We start from the raw sequence: 23,735 nt of genomic DNA on the forward strand, positions 1-23,735 counted from the left end.
TACTCAATAAAAAATGAATAGGGGCTTTTTGTAGGAAATTTAAAATAGTTACATTTTGCACTGGGAAACCTTTTATCTGGAGACCATGGTTTTCGAGTTATTTAAGAAAAACGCGTTTGTTTTCCTTGAATTATTCGAAAACTGCGGCCTCTGACGAAAATGCATTTCAGTAAAAGAAATTAGCAACATTAAATTTCCTGCAAAAAGGTCCTGTTCATTTTTTCTGTAGAATTAATAGTCTGTGTGTAGCGAGCAAGAGAAAATGTAAATCTTGCTTGTGCTATTTGCAGGCACTGAGGATTGCCTGAAACTCATCGGCAGGAGCACTGAATCACGCTGTGTATTTCAAATTCAATATTACCATGAGTAAACGTGCCCTGGGTAAGGGGCGGATTAATGCACCTATGGCTGCACTTTTAAATATTTCATAGATGACAATAATGAGTAACAAACCTCTCTACTAAAGTTTTACTGGAAGTAAACAAAACCACAGGCTTGCTTACACCAGTTAACAGATAAATTAAAAGAATTCTGGCAGTAAACACTTTTTTGGCGAACTTCCACCTCTTAACATAATACGACCTGTTCGTCACCGCTGTCTTACTTACACTACTTTGTGTGTGCATAAATTGTATTTCATGTAGCACAAACGTCATGTGCCCACCTTTTACATTCTAGATACTGAACGCATTCTTAATTTCTTTTTGGTTGTTTGTATCCTTTCAAGCAGTAAATACAAAGACAATTTTCTTCCTCTTCATCAGACTGCTCTTTGTAAGGGAAAGGGAGGAGAACTGGATTGGACATTCGTTGAGATGGGAGTGCTTGATAACAGACTCTTTGGAAGGGCTGGTTTCTGAGGAGAAGTTAAGAGGAAGGAGAAGATACAGGATAGGCGAGCTAAAGTAAAGCAGAAACTACGCGAACCTGAAGAGGATGGGAGAAAATAGAAGTGCGTGGAGAGTTAACATGTGAAAACCTGCCTTTTTATTGGCTTTCGGGACGCGCCCAGAAAGCCACCTCAACTGTAGAATGTCATTTATGGCTATACGTACGCAAAGACCATACGACACCTAGTCTCCGAGTGGAGAACATGTTCGACCTAGCCAGGACTCGAGTTCAGGTGCCTTTGGTTAGCAATCTGCACCACTGATCGCACAGTTACCGAAAAATCTGGCTTTGGGCAGCACACTAATGATACTAGAGGTAGGTCCATCTTCATTTTTTCTTGTTCTACCACTTAGAAATTTCTTGCTCTTATCAGTTCTTTGTCCGCAGCTAGTGGTCGTGCGGTAGCGTTTTCGCTTCCCGCGCCCGGGTTCCCGGGTTCGATTCCCGGCGGGGTCAGGGATTTTCTCTGCCTCGTGATGACTGGGTGTTGTGTGATGCCCTTAGGTTAGTTAGGTTTAAGTAGTTCTAAGTTCTAGGGGACTGATGACCATAGATGTTAAGTCCCATAGTGCTCAGAGCCATTTGAACCATTTTTTTTATCAGTTATTGCTCTCATAGAATTAATTCTTTTTGCTTGAGATTCATTAGATTCAAATACCTTTGTCAGCCATTTCTAACTTTTATCCTCATGTGTCCTCATTGTTTTAGACTGAGCTTCCAACTGCTGTTGTCCTGAAGTTCCTTTGACTTGGGGTATCGGTTAGGGTGGCAATGCAAAATAGTGTATAAACATGCTCCAACAGAACTGCTTAACGTACCCCATCGCCATGTTTGAATTAGTTTTGAAACTACAGTAATAACTTTCAGGATTTCAAATTAAACAAATGTACCTTGTAAAGTAGACCAATCTCCTGTAGACGAACGTATATTTATCTGTTCTAGGAGCTTCGATATTTAAGTAACAACGTTTACTCGCACGAAAACACAAATATGTTCTTTGAGCTAAGACATTCACTGTGCTGGTACTGCGAAATTTGCAAGTCTGATTAAAATTACTTGACAGTTGACACTTCACGCGTTGCAGTTAGCTTCCTCCAATCAGAGCACTCAACGTCAGGTCCGAACAATTCGCCATAGCCAAACTGTCACAACAATTAGTTCACTTCCAACTCCTTGTCTAGTTTTTTTCTCGATGTGTTTGGATCCCGAATCCTACGTCTGGCTCTTTTATTTCGGAATTCATCACAGAATTTAATCACACCAGAAACAACACACACACACACACACACACACACACACACACACACACACAAAACGATACCAAGGAAATATGTTTCATGCACAGTGCTAATAAAACACTACTATATTGGATCTTTTACGCGTAAGACGCGATTCAGTGACATTTTTACAGCTACTAGCTTAGCGCCCGCTGCTTCACTCGCGTGTATTGTATGGCCTGCAGTGATTTTTTTTTCCTTATTTAACCGAATTTTTATGTTGTTCATAAATTGGAACACTTTCTACGTTTTTCAGGTTAATCAAAGCCATAAGGAATGGTCTTTTTCGAATGTACTTCTGACCTAAAAGCGATACACTTAGGTGGAGTCCGACATTTTTTTTAATCATGGCTTTTGCGTTCTTGTGGAGATATTTCCATACGAACTTTCATCTCCTAAAAAATATTTCTTTATGTGTAACCGAGAAGTGCAATACCAATTCATAAATTTAACTACAATTTATTAAATGTAACGAAATATTTTTCTAAAACTTCTCATACCCTATTGCAGTCCCTTAGGGGTTACATTTCCAGAAACACGTATTTTTTAATTTCTAACCGAGAAGTCAAATACTGTCATAAATGTAGCCCAATAAATCCTTCAGTAGTTCTATGGTAATTATTTATTTTCAAAAGTCTTTCACCAAGTATTTGTCACCCTCAGTGGTTGAATTTCCAAAAATGCGGAACCTCGTATTTTGTATTTTCTAATTGAGAAACAAAATACGAATTTTCGTATTTCTAGCTTCAAAATTCCCTTAATAGTGACATCTTTCAAAACGCCTTTCATCCCCTATTTCTCCCGCTTAGGAGCGGAATTTCGGACAATTCTTTCTTAAACGATGTCTACAGTATAAAATCCACACCCTCTCCTAACTTCGTTTCTATTCGCAGCGATTTGAGCCGTGCGACGATGAGTCAGTGAATCAGTCTAACCTCATTTCAATCGTTTAGGGGCTAAATTTCCAAAAACAATGAAACAAAATTTTTCATCTCTAAAAGAGAACTCAAAAACCAACTTTTAAAGACTTATTTTCATAAAACGTTTCAGCCCCTGTCTCATCCCCGTAGGAGTTGAATCCCAAAAACAGTGAAACATGTTTTTTTTTTTTTTTATTTGTGGCCGAGAAGTCAAATACCAGTGTTCATAGTGTTACTTTAAAAAAACTGTAGCAGTCCTTTAACAACGTTATATTTTCAAAAAAAAGCTTCCGCCTTCTATTTCATCCACATGGAGTTTAATTTCCAAAAATGCTGAAACACGTATTTATTTCTGACCGAGAAACCAAATACCAATTTTCGTTGATTTAACTTCAAAATTGCCTAAATAGCGAAATTTAAAAAAAAATCCTTTATCCCCTATTTCACCCCCTTAGGTTAAACCCAGGCTTACCGTCTGAGATTCACTCCTTCTCCAAATTTCAAGTTCCTATTCTTAGCTGTGTGGGATGAGTCAACCAGTCAGTCAGTCGGGAGACTGCCTTTTATAGAATATGGAGTTTATAATCACAGGGATTGGATTACTTTAGCTAACCTTCACACGACATCGCGCGAAGCCGAATTTTTGAAGACTGTCAATTAATCGTAGCGACTGGGACATCACTCATAAATACAATACCTTTTTACAGTGTAAAAGCATAGAGTAGTGGTTGGCGTGTAAATCTCACGTGTAGAACGTCAAAGGTTCGAATATCGTCAAACGTATACAAATTTTTTATTTTTCTAAACCTAATCAACAGATTTTACCTTTTTTATTTCATTAACTGGTCTAAATCTAAATTTTTTTGTTTCTATTACTTTGCCGCGTCATTTCCATCATAATATTGACTTTTTTATTTGCTTTTATTTTTCTTCCTGTTATTCTTTTTTCGTTTGGAATCTGCTTGAGTCGCCAATAATCTGCAACCAAGTGCCAACCAGGACTGCTCATTGTTTGCTAACGCGGCACCGCGTGTCGCAAGTGTGAGGATAGTCTCAGGTAACCAATGGAAGAGAGAGGGTACAGATTACTTTTTCCTCTAAAACTGAAGTTTTCTGTGGATAAGGATATGCAAACAAACGTAATATGAAATTTTTCTGTCTTGATTTTGCTCGCAGAGGTTAACCTTAAGCGCTGTGAAGGAAGCAGTCGTGAGTTTCGATCTGCTGCAAATTACGTCATTTAAGATAAGTAAGCAGAGAAAATCAGAACAAACAATGTACAAGTATGCACGACTAGAAAATGATGTGAGCATCAGCTTTAAGTAAAACAGATAAATATTACTTGAATTCCCGTAAATAGTTTACGGTTGTCTTAATGCTTTTTTTTAAAAAATGAAAAAAGATAAGAAAAATTTCCCACAGTGGAATATAAGAAGGAGGCAAATCTTTCCGGCTCGTTCTGTTAAAAAAAGTATAAATAAAATTCAAACAATAGCTCGCGATAAAACAACAAGTAGTAAAACTGAACTTACATTAACCATGAGTACAAAATAAATTACGCAAAACTAGCACAAATAGTATTTACGAATTAACAACCATACTCCAGCATATCACACAGTCTAACGGTGGTATAAACAGACGGAAAACTTCTAGGAATATAAGTTAACTGAAAGCGGCAAACTCTTTAGATAAAAACAGGGTTAACCCACACGTAAAAGGCACAGTATAAAGAGCCCTATGAAACATCGGATAGCTCCAAATAACTGTTCGTATTTTTACAGCAAATGCGCGGTAAGCGCAAGGCAACAAGTGCAGAGGAGCATACCCAACACAGCGCGTCACAGCAGCTGCTTAGTTGGTGAGCTCCGCCAGACACTACCAAACACTTTTGCTTGCCCGAGTGTGTTCCACAATCACGTCGCTGATGACTGTCTTTTTAGGGCCATAGATCCACCATGGCGCATTCCCGACCTACGGGACTGATGAACTCAGATGTTAAGTCCGATAGTTCTCAGAGCCATTTGAACCATTTTAGTTTGTACGTTTAGAAAGTTACGTTGACTTCCGACCATGTCTTCCAGGTGTTTGGACTGTTTTTTTCAGCACTATGTGACGATAAACTCATGTTATTTGTTGGACGTGACATGCTTCCATACAGCTCTTTGCCAACCGTTTGTTAATTTACACAAAGCTGCAGTTAGGGTCTCACGTAGAATAAGTAATGCACTTACAACAAATTGTGTTAAGTCCTTGTTTATTGGAAGCAGAAATTAATAAGTCACTTGTTTATTTTAAGGTCTATAGTTCCATATTAACCAGTTTTTTTGTATGTAACATTTTACGTGCTGTTTAAATGTGATCGTCGTTTCTTCCATCAGTGGTCTGGCGCTCGCTAGAGATGGCTGTTTTCCTAACCTGAGCTAACAAACTTAATCAGTATATGATTTAGCAGGCGACTTAGTACGAAATGTTCTGCAGTTGCTATGTTCGAATACTATACCTTCGTGAGTCCAAAAATATTCATAACTGGATTAACAAAAAATTGTCGTGTTAAGGATTCACGTCTTCTAATTTGTCTTCCCCCACCTGAGTAGAGCGCACAAAAGGTTCATACAGTCACATGAAACTACGAGAAAAGTCCTTCAGAATGTTGCTCAACCCGCGCCTCGAGTTAAATGTCGATTATGTCATTAAAGCGCTAAAGCTTCACGTGAATTTCTGCACAGGGTCGTTTTGTGATAGGTTAGTCTTGATAATGCTAAGTCCCGTCACCCGTAATGCTTTTTTTCTAGAAAACAGCTGTCAACCTTTTGCGTTTCAACGAGTCTCGGCAGGAGTCCACGTGTCGTTTTTGTTGGGGAGTCAAGGTTTGCCGGAAGCACAGTGCACACATTTTTCTTTTCTTGAAAACATTCTGGAAAGTGTCTTGAGCACTTGATTTAGAGATGCCCCCCCCCCCCCCCCCCAGAACCCCTCCCCCCACTCCCCCCTGGAATTCGTGACACAACAACATGGACACACTACGGCCGCATGTGCACTACTTAATTCAGCCTGGAATCGCCGAATGCTTGTCTCATGTTTACAGCTGTTAACTGAAGATGACGCCGTAATTGCTGCACCGACGTCACTAATACGCCAGGAATTAAATCTGTCTCGGAACCCTCTGGACGGGCGGTGAATGGTGAGGAGAAGTGGTATGAGAAATTTTACTACTTGAGCAGGTGATGGACAGGCGGATATGAAGAATACAGTGGCTCGAGAATCGCGTTCAGCGCCGTACAATACGGGGTATAAAATGCGTAGCGGAGCGAGCCCTCAGCCCTTCTCGTCATCTGGAGAGTCCGCTTCATCCGACCCTTCCTTGCGCATCGCGTTCCAGGAGTGCTCCTCTAGGCATTGTGCCGCAGCGGGTGATACGCACACAACGGCAGCTCCGCAGAATATGCGGATTACGCCCGCGCTCTTTACGCGAACAAAAAGTCCGATACAGGCGAGCGCGCGACTTTGTCGATATCGGAGTGGAGATGAGCGCTCGGAGAAGATTATTGGCAGCTAATGCGCGCGAGCGGCGAGGTAAAACGGCCCGGCACAAAGGCCCCCCGCTGGCTCGCTGCGTTGCAAACCGCGGCTCGCCCGCGCCGCGCTGCCTCGCTAATTGAATCCTTACTTAGCGGGGTGAGGGCGGCGGCTGCTGGTTTGTGGTCGATCTACTCGTGCGGAGAGGGCCGCGCAACAGTTGCGCGACGCGCATTGGCTGTAGGACGCTTTTACTTACGAGTCTGTTAGTGCGTTGTTGAGCTGTCTCTGAGTTCGAGGTCGATAAACGGCTGCGACACAGTGACGAATTATCTTCATCGGTAGTAGACTGCAAACAGAAGAGTCACAGTGAGTGACCATGTTTTCTACCCATACTTCAGTGTTCGATTAGGTCTGTCGATAAGATATCAGCATATCGATATTTTCCCCAAAAGCTTGGATACACAAAGGGCATATTTTTTCCCCGATACATCGCTGTCAAAACGGCAATATCAAGTACCGATACTTTTATTGTGTATTACATTTTGTCACAATGTTCGGAAAATATTTGTAGTTGTTCTTTTGAAATTGTAGTAGAACATCACTTTCACTGTGTGAAGGAGTCTTACTACTTTTTGAGCTTTCATGACGTCCAGTTTTTCTCTTTCACTATGGGAAGCAAGCACTTTTTTTATTTTATCAGTCTTCTGACTGGTTTGATGCGGCTCGCCACTTCTGTCGCTCAGAGTAGCACTTGCAACCAACGTCCTCAATTATTTGCTGGATGTATTCCAATCTCTGTTTTCCTCCACAGTTTTGTCAATACAGCTCCCTCCAGTATCATGGAAATTATTCCCTGATGAGTTATCATATGTCCTATCATACTGTCCCTTCTCCTTGTCAGTGTTTTCCACATATTCCTTTCCCCTCCGATTCTGCGCAGAACCTCCTCATTTCTTACCTTATTAGTCCACTTAATTTTCAACTTTAGTCTGTAGCACCGCATCTCAAATGCTTCGATTCTATTCTGTTCCGGTTTTCTCAGTCAATTGCCATACAATGCTGTGCTCCAGACGTACAATCTCAGAAATTTCTTCCGCAAATTAAGACGTATGTTTGAAACTAGTAGACTTCTCTTGCCCAGGAAAGCCCTTTTCGCCATTGCTAGACTGCTTTTGATATCCTCCTTGCTCCGACTGTCACTCGTTGTTTTGCTGCCTAGGTAGCAGAATTCCTTAACTTCATCTACTTTGTGACCATTAATTCTGCTGTTAAGTTTCTCGCTGTTCTCGTTTCTGCTACTTCTCATTACTTTCATTTTTCTTCCATTTACTCTCAATCTATATTCTGTACTCATTAGATTGTTCATTGCATTCAGCAGATTATGTAATTCTTCTTCACTTTCACTCAGAGTAACAATGGCTCAAATGGATCTGAGCACTATGGGACTCAACATCTGAGGTCATCAGTCCCCTAGAACTTATAAATACTTAGACCTAACTAATCTAAGGATATCACACACGTCCATGCCCGAGGCAGGATTCGAACCTGCGACGGTAGCGGACGCGCTGTTCCAGACTGAAGCGCCTAGAATAGAAATGTCATCAGCGAATCATATCGTTGATTTCACCTTGAATTTTAATTCCGCTCGTGAACCTCTCTTTTATTTCCTGTATATGTGACCTAAAAACAAGAACACCGTCTGCACTGGGGGGGGGGGGGGGGAGGTGTGAATGGAATAACAAGATCTCCGATGTGGAGAAACAGATCATCACTTGGGGGGGGGGGGGGTGAAGTGAATGGTACAACAAGATCTCCGATGTGATGAAACAGATCATCACTTGCGTTAGAAACAATTTTTAATGCAACTAGCGTGCTATTCTTCACATCGATTTTCTTCAAAAACAGTTGCTGAAAATGATGAACAAAAATTTAAATGACAAGATTGGTCGTTGCGGTGGGCGGAGACGCCTGAGGGGAAATATTGACATAATTGGCGCTCGACGCTGTCAACTGAAAGTGCAACATGTAGCTTCACCACGCAATTTTGACATTCCAAATGCTAGGTCGCTGGCGTTGGCAGGAAAAAAAAAAGGATCAGGGAAGTCGACATAAAGTGTTTCGGACAAATCCGATATGTGACGAAACCGAACGGTAGACCCGGCAGACACCTTTTATTGTGCCACTTATGCAGTTACCACTGTAACAAACGTGGTTATCGCAAAGCGTGAACGTGCATAGTTTTCCTTTCACTTCTTGCTCTAAGGCGGATAAGCAGGCTGCTAGCTTGTTGGCTTACAGAATATCTAATAAGAAATCAATGCTTCAATATACAGATTTAAAGACAGCAGTATATTTACAATGTGGTCCGACATTTTATAGGCAGGTATGTCAATATCATTTACGCCGATATATCGATACTCTTTTCGGTATGTCGAGAGCCGATAATGATAGTTCCTTAAATATCGATTTTTCGGATTCCCGATATTTATAAAAATATGGACAGTCCTATGTTAGATCGCATTATTATCACCGGTACTAACGCTGATGAACTGAGTGACGAGCCAAAACATTATACCACATGCCTAATAGCTTGATGGTCTACTTATGGAATGCAATACACCATCGATTCAGCGTAGCACGCAGTCATCTACACCTACATCATACTCCGCTAGCCACCTGAAGGTGTGTGGTGGAGTGTACTTCTGGTACACTAACTGATGCCCGCTTAGATTGTGCCATCTGCGAATGGCGCGGGGAAAGAGTGAGTTCCGATAAGCCTCTACGTTAGCTCCAATTTCTCCAATTTTCTCGTCCTAGCCATTTCGCGAGACGTTTGTGGGAGACAGTGACACACTGTCCGACTCTTCCTGGAAAGTACTCTCTCGAAATTTCAAAGTCCGCAGCTCGTGGTCGTGCGGTAGCGTTCTCGCTTCCCACGCCCGGGTTCCCGGGTTCGATTCCCGGCGGGATCAGGGATTTTCTCTGCCTCGTGATGACTGGGTGTTGTGTGATGTCCTTGGGTTAGTTAGGTTTAAGTAGTTCTAAGTTCTAGGGGACTGATGACCATAGACGTTAAGTCCCATAGTGCTCAGAGCCATTTGAACCAATTTTTTAAATTTCAAAAGTAAACCCGTCTGTGATGCACAATGCCTCTCTTCGTCGGATCTTCTACCTCAAACATCAGTCCCACCAGGTAAGGAGCCCAGGAAGATGAACACTACTCAAAAATCGGTCGAACAGACGCCTTGTAAGCAAAAATATTTTTTCCCATGAATCTCAGCCTCGCACCTCGTTTTCCTATTACTTGTTTTATGTGGTCATTCCACTTAAGGTCGCTCCGGATACAGATTACGGTAGTTACTATTTCCAGCAATTTGTCATCAATAGTGCAACTGTATAGTGGTGGATTCCTTTTCCTATGTATGCGCAATATCTACATTTATTTACGTTCAGAATCAACTGCCAGTCCCTGCACCATTCATCAGTCCTCTGCAGGTCCATCTGCAAATCGTTACTGTCTTCTGGTATTGCTACCGTCTTACAGACAAGCGCATCATCTGTGAACAACCTTAAAGGGCTTCTGACGCATTCTGATACATGACTTGTATTCATGGTAAACTGTAGCAGTCCTATCACACTGCCTTGGAGTACCTACGTAATTACCTTTGCATCTATTGATTTTGTTCCGGTAAGAGCGACTTTAAGATCTGTCCGCAAGAAAGTCTTGAATTCAGTCACAGATCTGTTCCGACACTCAGTAAGCTTATATCCTTTCCCACTAAGCGGCAGTGGGGGACAGTGTAGAATGCCTGCCTGAAGTCAAGGCAAGGAACATGGCATCAGCCTAAGCACCGCTACGGCGATGTGGACCTCATGGAGCAACAGAGCGAGCTGAGTTCCGCAAGATATCTGCTTTCGAGATACATGTTGATTTTTAAAGAGGATATTTTATTTCTCGAAAAAGTCATAATATGTGAGCATAGAACCTTTTCGATAACTCCACAACAGATTGAAATCAACGATATAGGCCTCTAATTATCTGTATCTCTTCTTGGTAGGTTTCCGTAGTATATGGCTCCAGATGTCTAAGCACAGGCCACGCAATTACCGTAAATTGTGGGCCTTTGGTTTGTCGGCTATGAGCTGGTGTCCTTTATCGTTCCAGATGTGTTTAATCGTGTTTGCATCAGGCGAAATTGGTGGCCGAGACATCAACATGAATTCTCAGTCACGCTACGAAACCGCTGTAGTACGATTTTGGTCTTGCGGTATGACAGTTATCCTGCTGGAAGAGAGCAACCATAAAGCGAAACACGTGCTCCGCAATAATGTTCTCGCGGTCCACAGGTGTCATAGTGCCTGCGATTACTACTGCACGACCCATTAAAGCCCAGGTGAAAGCTCCTATAGCGTAATACAGCTCCTACAAGCTTGCGTCTGTGGCTCAGTGAATGAAGGTAGCAGGTATTCATCTGGATGACGAACTATCCGGACACGATTAACGTCTTCATGTGACAAGAAACGTGATTCACCAAATCAGGCGTCACGTTTGCATTGATCCTCTGTCCAGTCTCGATAATCCCGTACTAACAAAGATCATAACTATGTTGTTGGGTCAACATGCATGGACGTAAGGGTCATCCACGTTGACCGACGTGCTCCGAAGCACTTGTCCCTTCATCGCATGTACTCTTTGGTCAGGTCTGCCATAGATCAGCTCCTACACTTCTTTATTGAGTGGTAAACCCTCGTAGCTTAACGTTTTGTGGTGAGGCGTGGCCGTCCAACACCTTGGCGCTCGCTCGCCATTTCACCATCTTTTAACTACTTTCCATAGATGGTTGCGACCGTAGCAGGCAAAAAGCCGACAAGCGTCTTCGTTTCAGAGAAGGTGATTCACTTGAACCTCGCCGAGCGGGTGTGGGATATTATCCCTTGCTTGTGTTACGTGTTATGAACGGGAACCGGCAAACATCCAACTTGCTCCAAAATTCACGAGTGACCGCCTGTACTGGTCTTAGGTGATTTTGGGAGGTCATTCCTGTGAATAAAAACTGTGACGATAGTTAGAAACTGAACCGTAGATCAAAAAATAAAAAATTGAAAAATGTCTATGCTTTATGCAGACTGCGTTACCGAACGCATCGAAAAGTTCCCCGGACTACAGGGAGAATCGCAGAAAAATTATTTTGTGTATGGTTCAAGATATCGGAACGAGGATGTCGGCATATATTAGTATGCAGAGACGAACGAAATTGTTGTGAATATTAATGCTCTTAACTTTTGTATCAACTGTGATACTGAAGGTAGTATGAGTTTTTTATAATGAAAGAATATCTACATAAATTAGGAATTTCGCAGGCTGCATATTTTTGTCTATATACGAAGCCTAATCTCAGGAAGTACTGTAGGGACTGTGGTAGGTTTTCACTGGTACGTTGGGGAAGGGGAGACAAAATGATTATTCACGGTCCGCAGCTCGTGGTCGTGCGGTAGCGTTCTCGCTTCTCGCGCCCGGGTTCACGGGTTCGATTACCGGCTGGGTCAGGGATTTTCTCTGCTTCGTGATGACTGGGTGTTGTGTGATGTTCTTAGGTTAGTTAGGTTTAAGTAGTTCTAAGTTCTAGGGGACTGATGACAGTAGATGTTAAGTCCCATAGTGCTCAGAGCCATTTGATTATTCACGTTGGTGTGTAGAATGTGAAGGCTGACATCCTGTGACTCCAAGAAGGTACATGATCGTGCAGCAACATGTGGTCGCGGATTGTCTTGATGAAAAAAGGCGTCTGGGGTGTTGTGCAGAAAGGGTATGGCTACAGGTCGCAGTATGTTATTCACACAGGTCACAGTGGTCACAGTGCCCGGGTGAAACCTCCCCTTAGAAAAATTTATGAATGTCTGAGCTGATAAACCTCTTAAATTATTTGATTTTCAAACAGTTGAGCAGAACTGAACGTACTCAGACATTTCGCTCTTTACCTATTCTGATCAACACTAAACTGACACACAATATTTTTAGCGCAACGCAATCTGACTTTCAATAATCCCTACAAAAGAATGGCCCTGACTGACAATAACCTATACCTTTCACGAATCACTTACCTCATAAAAATCTTCGTTACTCGAACTACTGCAATACAGCGAGCGCCAATACTGTCAGCTAAATAAAAGATTCTAACTACTGAAGACACTAATTACTAATAGGCATACTTAGCAAATGATTTTGATAGAGAACAAACCATGTATTTACCTTAATAGTGTTCAAAACTCATTATATATGTATCAGTTCATGATACCCAGTATTACAAATTTACTCTATCTGGCGGACACACGTCCAGATCGTCCGCTCTTAAAATTCTGACATCTCTCTCCCCACATCCACCACTGTTGGCGGCCCAACCCCAGCTGCGCAACGCTACGCGCTGTTCACATCCCATTGCCCAACACTACAATAGCGACTATTCCAACAATGCCAACCAGCCACAGACTTCACACAGCACAGTCAGTGATTTTCATATAGAGCGCTACGTGGCGTTACCGACATAAAAACCTAAACAGCCTACTTACACTGAACACGCACCAATTGTGACTTGTGGTTGTACCAAACAGCACCCCAAAGTACAAGCCCTTGAATTAGCACTGTATGTATCGTGCGAATGCAGTCACTGTGATGAGGCTCCTCCTGTCTGTGGCGAACCAAAACGAAGCCATCATTTTCACACAAACCGAACCTGGATTCGTCCGAAAACACTACCTGATGCCATTCCCGACCCCACCTGACGTCGTTCCATGCACCGTTGCCCCCTAGCAAGTTTCTGCACATTTGTTAAAAGCAGAAGCAGAAGAAGAAGTGGAGACGTGCACGTAACCTATGCCATAATAAACGACGGCGGAATGTCACCCCTGATAGTGTACGATGCGTTCCACTGTTGCGCCAGAGCCGAGTACCCAGATCTGTACTGCAGTGTCAACGGATGAGGTGTCGATCTTGTCGGGAAGGGGGGCGTCTGGGCGGTGCTACCTGACCCATCTCGTCGCGTTCTACAGCCTTCTGTGAACCATTCTGCACACTCCCGTTGCACGGCCGACACATTTCGTCCCACACGGGCAGCAATTTCCCGAATGGATGCATCACATCCTCTCTGCCAATAATGCGCCCCATTTCAAACTCACTGATTTGGCATTACGATTCGCACATAACTCTGTGGGGCATATTGCACGTCTTCTCAAGTCACACCGATCAATTATTTTCGGTTTACTGCGACAACGAGAGCCGTAGGCATATTTTACCGGCAGATGGTGCTGCGCCGCGATATCAGTATTGACCCTGAACCCGAGGTTCAACATGGTTCAAATGGTAATCATTTCTGCAGAACATATTAATGTACATGTTCTGTGAATATGAACGTCCTATCACTAGTAGTTCAAGGTGCCCTGTTTTTTTCTGAACAAGAGTATGGTACGACAAATATTTCGGTACTGTACTCCTGTAAATGTTGCGTATGAAGCTCGTCTTAGCCCACTCTTAGCCGTAGCTTGTACCCGGTGGCTGGCAGGTGTGGCCGAGCGGTTCTAGGCGCTTCAGTCTGGAACCGCGCGACCACTACGGTCGCAGGCTCGAATCCTGCTTTGGGCATGGAAGTGTGTGATGTCCTTAGGTTAGTTAGGTTTAAGTTGCTCTAAGTTTTAGGGGACTGGTGACCTCAGATGTTAAGTGCCATAGTGCACAGAGCCATCTGAACCATTTTTTTTTGTGCCCTGGGTGCTAATTTATGTTGCAGTACAATATATAACGCAGCAACATACCAATGGTGCCAGTTACAACGGGGGTGCTCCATACATATCAAGCACAACACAAGAGTATTGCAGTACTTTCCATCGCAGATTTTTCAGTGATAAGACAACTGAAAAACGTTTCTACTATATACTTGAAAACAGCCTAAACAGAAACTGTGCAGTAATACGAAAATAAACTAGAAATTAACAGTTACAGGCGGCGGGGAGTCATTAAAAAGTTCTGGACAACTTCGGAGCCAGGTTCAAAACAAGTAATTTAAAAATTTATACAAACATTTACACAACGGTTTCAATTCCAGCTGGCTTTTGGTTGGTTGATAATGCAGCTCAAAGGACGCAAAGTTTTTATAGAGCCTCTCTCTGCATCGTCGATCTTAGGCAGAGATTGGAGAGTTTAAGGCGGAGAGGGATCGTAGAGAAGGAGGGGCTGCCAAGACGACAGTGCGTGGAATTTTCCATTAAACTCTGGCGTTTGCAGCCGAGCCCCTGCATTACCAGAGAGTCCTAAAAAGTTTAGTGTTCGCCGCACTTTCTAAACATGCCAATCACTTCTTTATACTGTTCTTCTTCATTTCCTTTGCACCTCACCTGCTTTCGAAGACTCTATTAATTTTGAGGTGACTTTGTCAACTGATTCGCTACTGCTTTGAATTATTCCGAGATGTTCGATGAATGAATGAATATGGTTTGCACCATCGTTGTTGGTGTAACTATGAAAATTATTTACGAACTTCAGACTTACCAAAACTTCCGATTAGTTGGTGTGCAAAGGGAGGCGGTTGAGATGAGACCGAGTTGTAGCCTATAGTTAATGTTATTCAGTCTGGACATTAAGCAATCAATAAAGGAAACACAGGAAGAAATAAAACATCGCAGTTTGACGTTGATCTAATTCTGTCAGAGAACGCAAAGGCTTTTAGAAAGGAAAAGGCAATAAGAGTAAGTTATCACCTTGCGCTTGAGAATGGAAGCAAGAATTTGTTGACTATCTGCATAGAAAAAGGGTTCGACAGGATAAAACAGTGCAAGATGTTCGAAATTCTCAGGGAAATATGTGTAATTTACTGGGAAATGCGAGTAATATTTGTACAAGAACCAACAGCAGATAATGCGAATAAAAGGTGAAGAAAAAGTGGTCGAATTAGAAAGGGTGTAATACAGTAATGTAATATTTCAACCCTGCCGTTCGATCTACACATCGAAGGAGCAATGATAAAAGAAAGGATCAGGGAGGAATTAAAATTCAGGGTTCAAATGGCTCTGAGCACTATGGGACTTAACTTCTGAGGTCATCAGTCGCCTAGAACTTAGAACTAATTAAACCTAACTAACCTAGGGACATCACACACATCCATGCCCGAGGCAGGATTCGAACCTGCGACCGTAGCGGGCTCCAGACTGCAGCGCCTAGAACCGCACGGCCACTCCGGCCGGCCAAAATTCAAGGTGAAACGATGTCAGTGATAAAATTCGCTGATGGTATTGATGATATCGCAAACCTCAGTCGAAATGGGAAAGAACCCTAGGATCTGTTGAATGAAATGAACAGTCTGTTGAACAGAAGAATGTGAACTGAGCGTAGTGCAAAGACAGATGGAAGTGACGAGGAGTATCATAAACAAAATTAGCGTTAAGCTTATCATCAAAAGTCGGAAAAGTGGAGAAGTGGAGGTATTCTCTTACCTTGGAATCAAAATAACACATGACGCAGCAAGAAGGACATAAAAACAGACTAGTAAAAGCAAAGAGAGCATCACTTACCAAGAAGTCTACTAGTATGAGACAAAACCGTAGTTGGAGGAAGAAATTTCTGAGAATGTACTTTTGGAGTACAGCATTATGGTAGTGAAAGCCCGCCCGGCTAACCACGCGTTTGCTTCACGAGCGGGAAGGCATGCGAGTCCCCGGCACGAATCCGCCCGGCGGATTAGTGTCGAGGTCCGGTATGCCGGCGAGCCTGTGGATAGTTTTTAAGGCGGTTTTCCATCTGCTCGGCGAATGCTGGCACGTTCCCCTCATTCCGCCTCAGTTACACTATGTCGGCGATTGCTGCGCAAACACTGTCTCCACGTACCCGTACACCATGATTACTCTGCCACGCAAACGTTTGGGGTTACACTCGTCTGGTATGAATCGAACCGCACAATAACCCTGGGTGGGGCGGCGGTGGGTTGAGTGGACTGCTGTAGCCTGTTGTGGGCCTGTGAACCATTGAGGGCTACGGCGGGGTCGAAACCTCTGTCGTTTCTAGGTCTCCTGTTCAGTACACACAATGGTAGTGAAACATGGACTGTGGGAAAAGCGGGAGAATCAGGGAATCGAAGCATTTGAAATTTTGGTGCTACAGAATAACTTTGAGAATTAGGTGGACTGCTATTGCTAGGAATGAGGGTGTTTTCAGCAGAATATGCGAGGAAAAGAATACATACAAAACACTTACAAGAAGAAGGGACAGGATAATTGGACATCTGTTAAGACGTCAGGGAATAACTCCCATGATACTAGAGGGAGCTGTAGAGGGTAAAAACTGTAAAGGAAGCCAGAGATCGGAACACAGCCAAAGAATAATTGAGGGCGGTGGGGACAAGTGATATTCTGAGCTGATGAAATTGACGTAAGAGAGGAATTCGTAGCGGGTCTTATTAATCCACTCAGAAGGCTGACTTTCGATTCGTCAAACTAAGATTCCATAGAACATCACGAGCCCGCGTTCGGAGCCGCTGTGTAATAACGTAAGATGTTCTTGTATGCGTTTGAATAAAAGGTAACTTTCGTCAACTTCGAAAATAGTCTTGGTACTAAAGGATATATCCTTGCAGCAGCTTTCTGCTGCTGAATAATGACGTTCTTATGTATGTCGCTTTCATCTAGAGAAGCGCAATGAAAGACGCATTTGAAAAATATTATAAAAGTCCCCCGCCGCATTTTTCTGTCTGTGTGTGATGGCTTATCTCGGAACTACTGTAGGGATTTTGTTACGTTTTTCATTAACAGACGGATTGATCCGCAATGAAGGTTTGTGTGTACACCACACTAGTCGACCGACCGCGCATACTTACAAGGGAACCTCCCCATCGCAATCCCCTCAGATTTAGTTATAAGTTGCACAGTGGATAGGCCTTGAAAAACTGAACACAGATCAATCGAGAAAACAGGAAGAAGTTGTGTGGAACTATGAAAAAAATAAGCAAAATATACAAACTGAGTAGTCCATGCGCAAGATAGGTAACATCAAGGATGGCATGAGCTCAGGAGCGCCGTGGTCCCGTGGTTAGTGTGAGCAGCTGCGGGACGAGAGGTCCTGGGTTCAAGTCTTCCCTCGAGTGAAAAGTTTCATTTTTTATTTTCAGACAATTATTAATCTGTCCGTCCGTCCGTCCGATGCGAGGTAACTGCGCCGACTGTGTGACTGTTGCATTCATTTGTTGCAGTTTATGTGACAAACTCTTACGTTTTCATCACTTTTTTGGGAGTGATTATCACATCCACAAGAAAACCTAGATCGGGCAAGGTAGAAGAATCTTTTCACCCATTCGCCAAGTGTACTAGTTAGATGGGTCGATAACATATTCCTACCATGTGACGCACATGCCGTTACCAGAGTCGTATAGAATATATCAGACGTGTTTTTCTGTGGAGGAATCGGTCGACCTATGACCATACGATCAAATGTTTTCGGTTCCCATTGGAAATGCACGTCCTTTCGTCTACTAATCGCACGGTTTGGCGGTGCGATCGCAAAACACAGACACTAAACTTATTACAGTAAACAGAGACGTCAATGAACGAACGGGCAGATCATAACTTTGCAAAAATAAAGAAAGTAAACTTTTCACTCGCGGGAAGACTTGAACCCAAGACCTCTTGTTCCGCAGCTGCTCACGCTAACCACGGGACCACTACTATCTTGAGCTCATACTCTCCTTGATGTTGCATATCTTGCGCATGGACTACTCAGTTTGTATATTTTGCTTATTTTTTTCATAGTTCCACACAACTTCTTCCTGTTTTCTCGATTGATCTGTGTTCAGTTTTTCAAGGCCTATCCACTGTGCCAACTTATAATTAAATCTGAGGGAGGGTGCGATGGGGAGGTTCCCTTGTTAGTGCTGCCGGCAGGGGTGGCCGAGCGGTTCTAGGCGCTACAGTCTGGAGCCGAACGACCGCTACGGTCGCAGGTTCGAATCCTGCCTCGGGCATGGGTGTGTGTGATGTCCTTAGGTTAGTTAGGTTTAATTAGTTCTAAGTTCTAGGGGGCTGATGGCCTTAGAAGGTAAGTCCCATAGTGCTCAGAGCCATTTGAACTTAGTGCTACCCGTACGAGGACGGGGCGGGTTGCTAATTCTCAGTAACTGGTCAGCACTGTCTTCCCACTCACGCCACGGGGCTTTATGGACTCCTGGCTGCAGCCCTCTAACATGTTTCCTGAATGTTAAAAACCATGCGATTCTCTCCTGGCTTTCCTCGTTAATCCTGATATAGCGTGACCTAGTCCATTGAAGGTAGCATAGTAACTGTTTACAAACTTTGAGCCATGCCGACCTGCATCGTTCAATCGATCGCAACATCTCGGTGTAGGCGCCCCGGTGGTCACGGTCGCCTACGGTGGACTGGATGCCCGAGCGGTGACCTCTCCAGTTGTCAGGATGCTAGGAAATGACTGTGGATGCTTCAGAAACGCCAAAGAAACATTATTAATTTATAGCAACTTTATTCCTGCCGAGTACAACGTGGCTTCGTTGTATCAACGACCTTCCCCGAGTCCTCGCTGACTCGTAGCGATGACACCAGTTCCGGGCCGCGCAGTCTTGCTAGCGCAGCGCCGCTTGCTGTGACGTAGCGGAGGAATGCCCTTACTTCGGCTGCGCCCGGCTGGCTCGGCTGCGGTCAGGAAGCTGATGCGCGTGGAGGCTCTGGGTCGGAGTCCCGACGCTGTCGGCACGAGAGGCGTCCTCGTAATGCGGAGTGTACTCTATCCCATCCCGTCTTCTTCCCTGTTCCTCCTGGTGGCTCGCCCGCGGTGGACGGGCGGAACGGGCTACAGTCCCCCAGCGTCGTCGGCCCATCCGGTTGTAACGGCGGATGTACAGGGCCTAGGCCCCGCACGATCTCGACGACGGCTCACTGATGTGGCCAGCATTGGCGGCGAGCGAGTCTGCCGCGATGTCTGCTAATCCTGGGTTGATGATTGACAGCGGCAGCAGAGAGGATCAGAGCTGGTACTGTCCCCTCACGTCTGCTGCTGGATGGGCCGCCCTAACTGCAACATCTCCTTAATAAAGATTAACATGTCGATCACCGAGCTGAGCGCTACGCAGCGACCCAGTACACATCTGACTGCAAGTCTAACTGCGAGTGCGCGTCGCTTGTTGCTGTCAAAGCTGGCGTATTTAAAGGAAGCACGAGCGACGTCCTGAAGTCATGCTCCTTTGTAATGAACGCATTCGTTCCACTTATACTGCTGATTCATCTGTCGTACTCGCCCCTTAGGTGTTCTTGCGACAGAGTTACGTGTTTTTGCGGCAGACTTTGGCGAGGTTGTGAAATGCAGTACAGCTGACGCTATACCTCTGTCTTTCACTCTGCGAAAGTCTCCGTCTAACACAATCCCGCGTGCTAAGCAATTCTCTCTCGCCTGTTGTGTGTAACCAGGCCATTGCCCCTGCGTGACGACACATTCCGATATATGTGCAATCCTCCTACCTCTTGGCTAACCTACTACCTCAGGCTCTTGGCATAGGCAACGAAACTTTGACTATATTCTACGTTTCCAACTCTTTACTATTCCGCGACACTACATCGGTAGCGGGGCATGATCTTCAGTGGTTCTATACACGAGGAGCTTAGAACGGAAAAAAGGTTCACAGTTAGAATAGGCGAGTCGGATTGGAAGTAGCACTTGCAGGGTGAGGGGCCGGTTTACCTCCACTGTCTGGAACTGATAGTAAATGGCTTTTGCAGAGCACAGACCTCATCCCACGAAGACGATGTTTGTGGTTGGCTGTGGTGGTGATGGAACTGTGTAAATTTGCCTGTGCCGAGCGTGTGGAGATTTTGAGAGCCATTCATAAAATATTTTGGTCAGATTCTTTCTGTGACTTCTGCGCCTTATTTTGTTAAAGTCGTAGTGGTGCGGCTAGTTTCTCCTTCCCAGAAGGTCTGCCGTGTTTGCTGTTTATGGGTGTTCACACCGAAAGAACTGAAGTTCACTTTAATGGAAGGAAATCTGTTAGCTGCGTTTATGAAATGTCTGGAAGTTTCGTGGTCTGCGTTACAGAGCTAGTGGAGGTACATTATTTAGAAATGCATGTTTAAATTGGTCATATTTCGAGTGGCTTACCCTGGACCATGTTGAGGGCTGAACTGGGTGGTGTTCTTCCTTTTAAATACGTTGAAGTCTAACTTAATCGAGTGCTTTTCACTGTAATAATTTTAATTATTTGTAAAACATTTTGTTGGAGCTGTTAGTTGACATGCCCTAAGATTTTATATGGTAAATTCTGCGCAAATAACAATGTGCCTTTCTGCTGTAGTTCTTAGGGGCAGCCTGGTAAACAAAGTTTGACAGCTGAGATTCGGTTGCTTAGCTATTTGAAATAGTGGAGGTTACGTTAGTAAGAGCTGCCCGATTCGTTACTTATATCTAGTGCCGTATTAGGAGTCAGCGAGTTTGACTTTTATTTAAATAAAAGATTAATAATGCTTTCAGCTGTGAACGCTGCTTTCTTATTTCCTTGCCCAGCCCTACCTCTCAACAGCGTATTAAGCTGCTTTGGGGTAGCTACTCCCGTTTGAAACCTCACGTTCTTGTCTTGAGTAGGTGCTTACAAAATGGTTTATGTTGATCTCACCTAGTGTAGTTGTGCTAGGTATCATATGTAAACTACCAAATTCGAACTACTGTGTTCGGTGCATGTGCCCTGTTATGTTGTTAGTTATGAATGTCGGAATGAATATTAGTGAGGATTTAGAAACGTGAATGCTATTTCTTTCGAATTTTAAAGACGGAGGATCAACATGAAATATCTGACAACTTAATTCGACAAGACGTATATCAGGTATCTACATCTAAATGGACACTCTGCCTGGCAGGATTCGTCGAAACACTTTCACAGTAACTCTCTGTTACTCCACTCTAAAACAGCGCGTGGAAGAAACGAACATGGAAAAAACGAATACCTATATTTTCCCGTGCAAGCTCTGATTTCCCTTATTTTATTATGATGATCGTTTCTTCCTAGGAGGGTCGGCGTCAACAAATTAGTTTCGTATTCGGAAGAGAAAGTTGATGATTGAAATTTCGCGAGGAAACCCCGCCGCAACGAGAAATGTCATTGTGTGAATGATGTTCATCCCAATTCCTGAGTCACGTCCGTGACATTCTCTCCCCTATTTCTCGATAGTACAAAACGTCTGCCCTTAGCTGAACTTTCTCTCCATACTCCGTTAATCCTATCTTGTAATGATTCCACGTCCAGCAGTAGTACTCCGAAAGAGGGCGACAAACGTAGTGTAGGCAGTCGCTTTAGTGCATTTTTCTTACATCTTTTGCCAGTAAAACGCAGTCTTTGGTTCACCTTCCCCACAACATTTTCTGTGTGTTCTTTCCGTTGTTCATAACTGTAATTCCTAGAGATTTGTTGAATTTACTGCCTGTAGAGTGGATTATCGTGTAACCTAAGTTTAACGGATTCCTTTTTGCATTCATATGGATGACTTCTTGTCACTCTTTCCTAGAGTTGTCCACGTCGTATGGAGTCCGCTGTTTCCATGGTTTTACAAATTTATTTTGTGTTAATTTTGCGGCCAGATGCCCTTCCTATCACCATAGACGGAAGCGCTGTGCGCCATTTGTATGTGAATCGTGTAAATGTTTCTCTGCATATTACTGTACTTGAATTATATCTGTAATGTGCTTTCTGAGGCAGAGATTGGGACTCTAGCCTAAACGAAGGTGTAAATCGGCCTAAAGACGGCCTAAAGACCATACTAAGACGGCCGGCGCACTTGACCATCGACTATAAATCTAGCCTATGGGACAGAACCATTTGTCGCTCACCTACCCGTTTCGCAAGTTCAGGCAATGATTCTTTATCCAAACGAGCAATCATCCAGAGAGATTTAGTATTAACCTACACATAGGTGCTAACTTTAATGGTTATTGACTGCCTGTTGTTTGCAAAACCTGGGCTGTTACCTACTATATCTGCTTCGAGTAAAATCATATCTCAGCCATTTATCAATCTCAAAACCAAACTTCAGCAAGAAAATTTCTGTCATGTGCTTTGCCTGCACCGATTAGCTGGAGCCGACATAACAGGATTCGATTATGCCGCTTGTCCAAAACTCGATAAGTGCACATACGCTATTGTATTTCCCGTAATAACAGCATGAACGCTTGTGATTTTATTACCACATTAGCGCTTCTGTGTTACTGCATATGGCTATACAGGTGTTGACATCCTCAGTTCCATGTTTAAGCGTTGTACCACACACAAACAGACAAATAACATGTTTGAACAAATTCTGTGTACAGGAAATACGTACGAGTGAGTGACTGAACACACAACGTGTGCATCGAATTGCGGCAGTGAGTTTTCCACTATCCACCATCGGTTCGAGACACGCTCCGGGAAGGGGTGTGGGTTTTAAATGTGTATCCACTACAGTAGTAAGACTAAATGACAACTTTTGAGTGTTCAAATGGTTCAAATGGCTCGAAGCACTATGGGACTGAACATCTGAGGTCCTTAGTCCCCTAGAACTTAGAAGTACTTAAACCTAACTAACCTGAGGACATCACACACATCCATGCCCGAGGCAGTATTCGAACCTGCGACCGTATTGGTCGCGCGGATCCAGACTGAAGCGCCTAGAACAGCTCGGCCACCCCGGCTGGCGGCAAGATTCGAACCTGCGACCGTATTGGTCGCGCGGTTCCGGACTGAAGCGCCTAGAACCGCTCGGCCACAGCGGCAGGCACTTCTGACTGTAGTTTGCGTGCTAACGAAAGAGAGAGAACTAAGACTACCTGAGACTTTCAAACATTAATGAGCTAGTCGTATAGCTAAGTTTCTAAATGCAAATTTTTAGAAGGAAGAAAGTATTATTACACCTAATAATTTTTTTCGTGATTTGGATAAATACATGAGATTAACAAAACTAATCTCCCACTCTCCCACGTGTCTGGAAAAGAGTGCAGGTACACTTTCTTTTTTAAATGCCAGATATCCGACTCCATAGAAGAGTGGTCAGTGTGGCTTACTGCCATGCGGAGACCCGGTTCGATTCCTGGTGCTGTCGAATTTTTCCTTGTTGGGAGCTCTGGAAT

The sequence above is a fragment of the Schistocerca serialis genome, chromosome 4, assembly GCF_023864345.2.
Source record: "Schistocerca serialis cubense isolate TAMUIC-IGC-003099 chromosome 4, iqSchSeri2.2, whole genome shotgun sequence".
In the NCBI taxonomy this organism is placed as follows: domain Eukaryota; kingdom Metazoa; phylum Arthropoda; class Insecta; order Orthoptera; family Acrididae; genus Schistocerca; species Schistocerca serialis.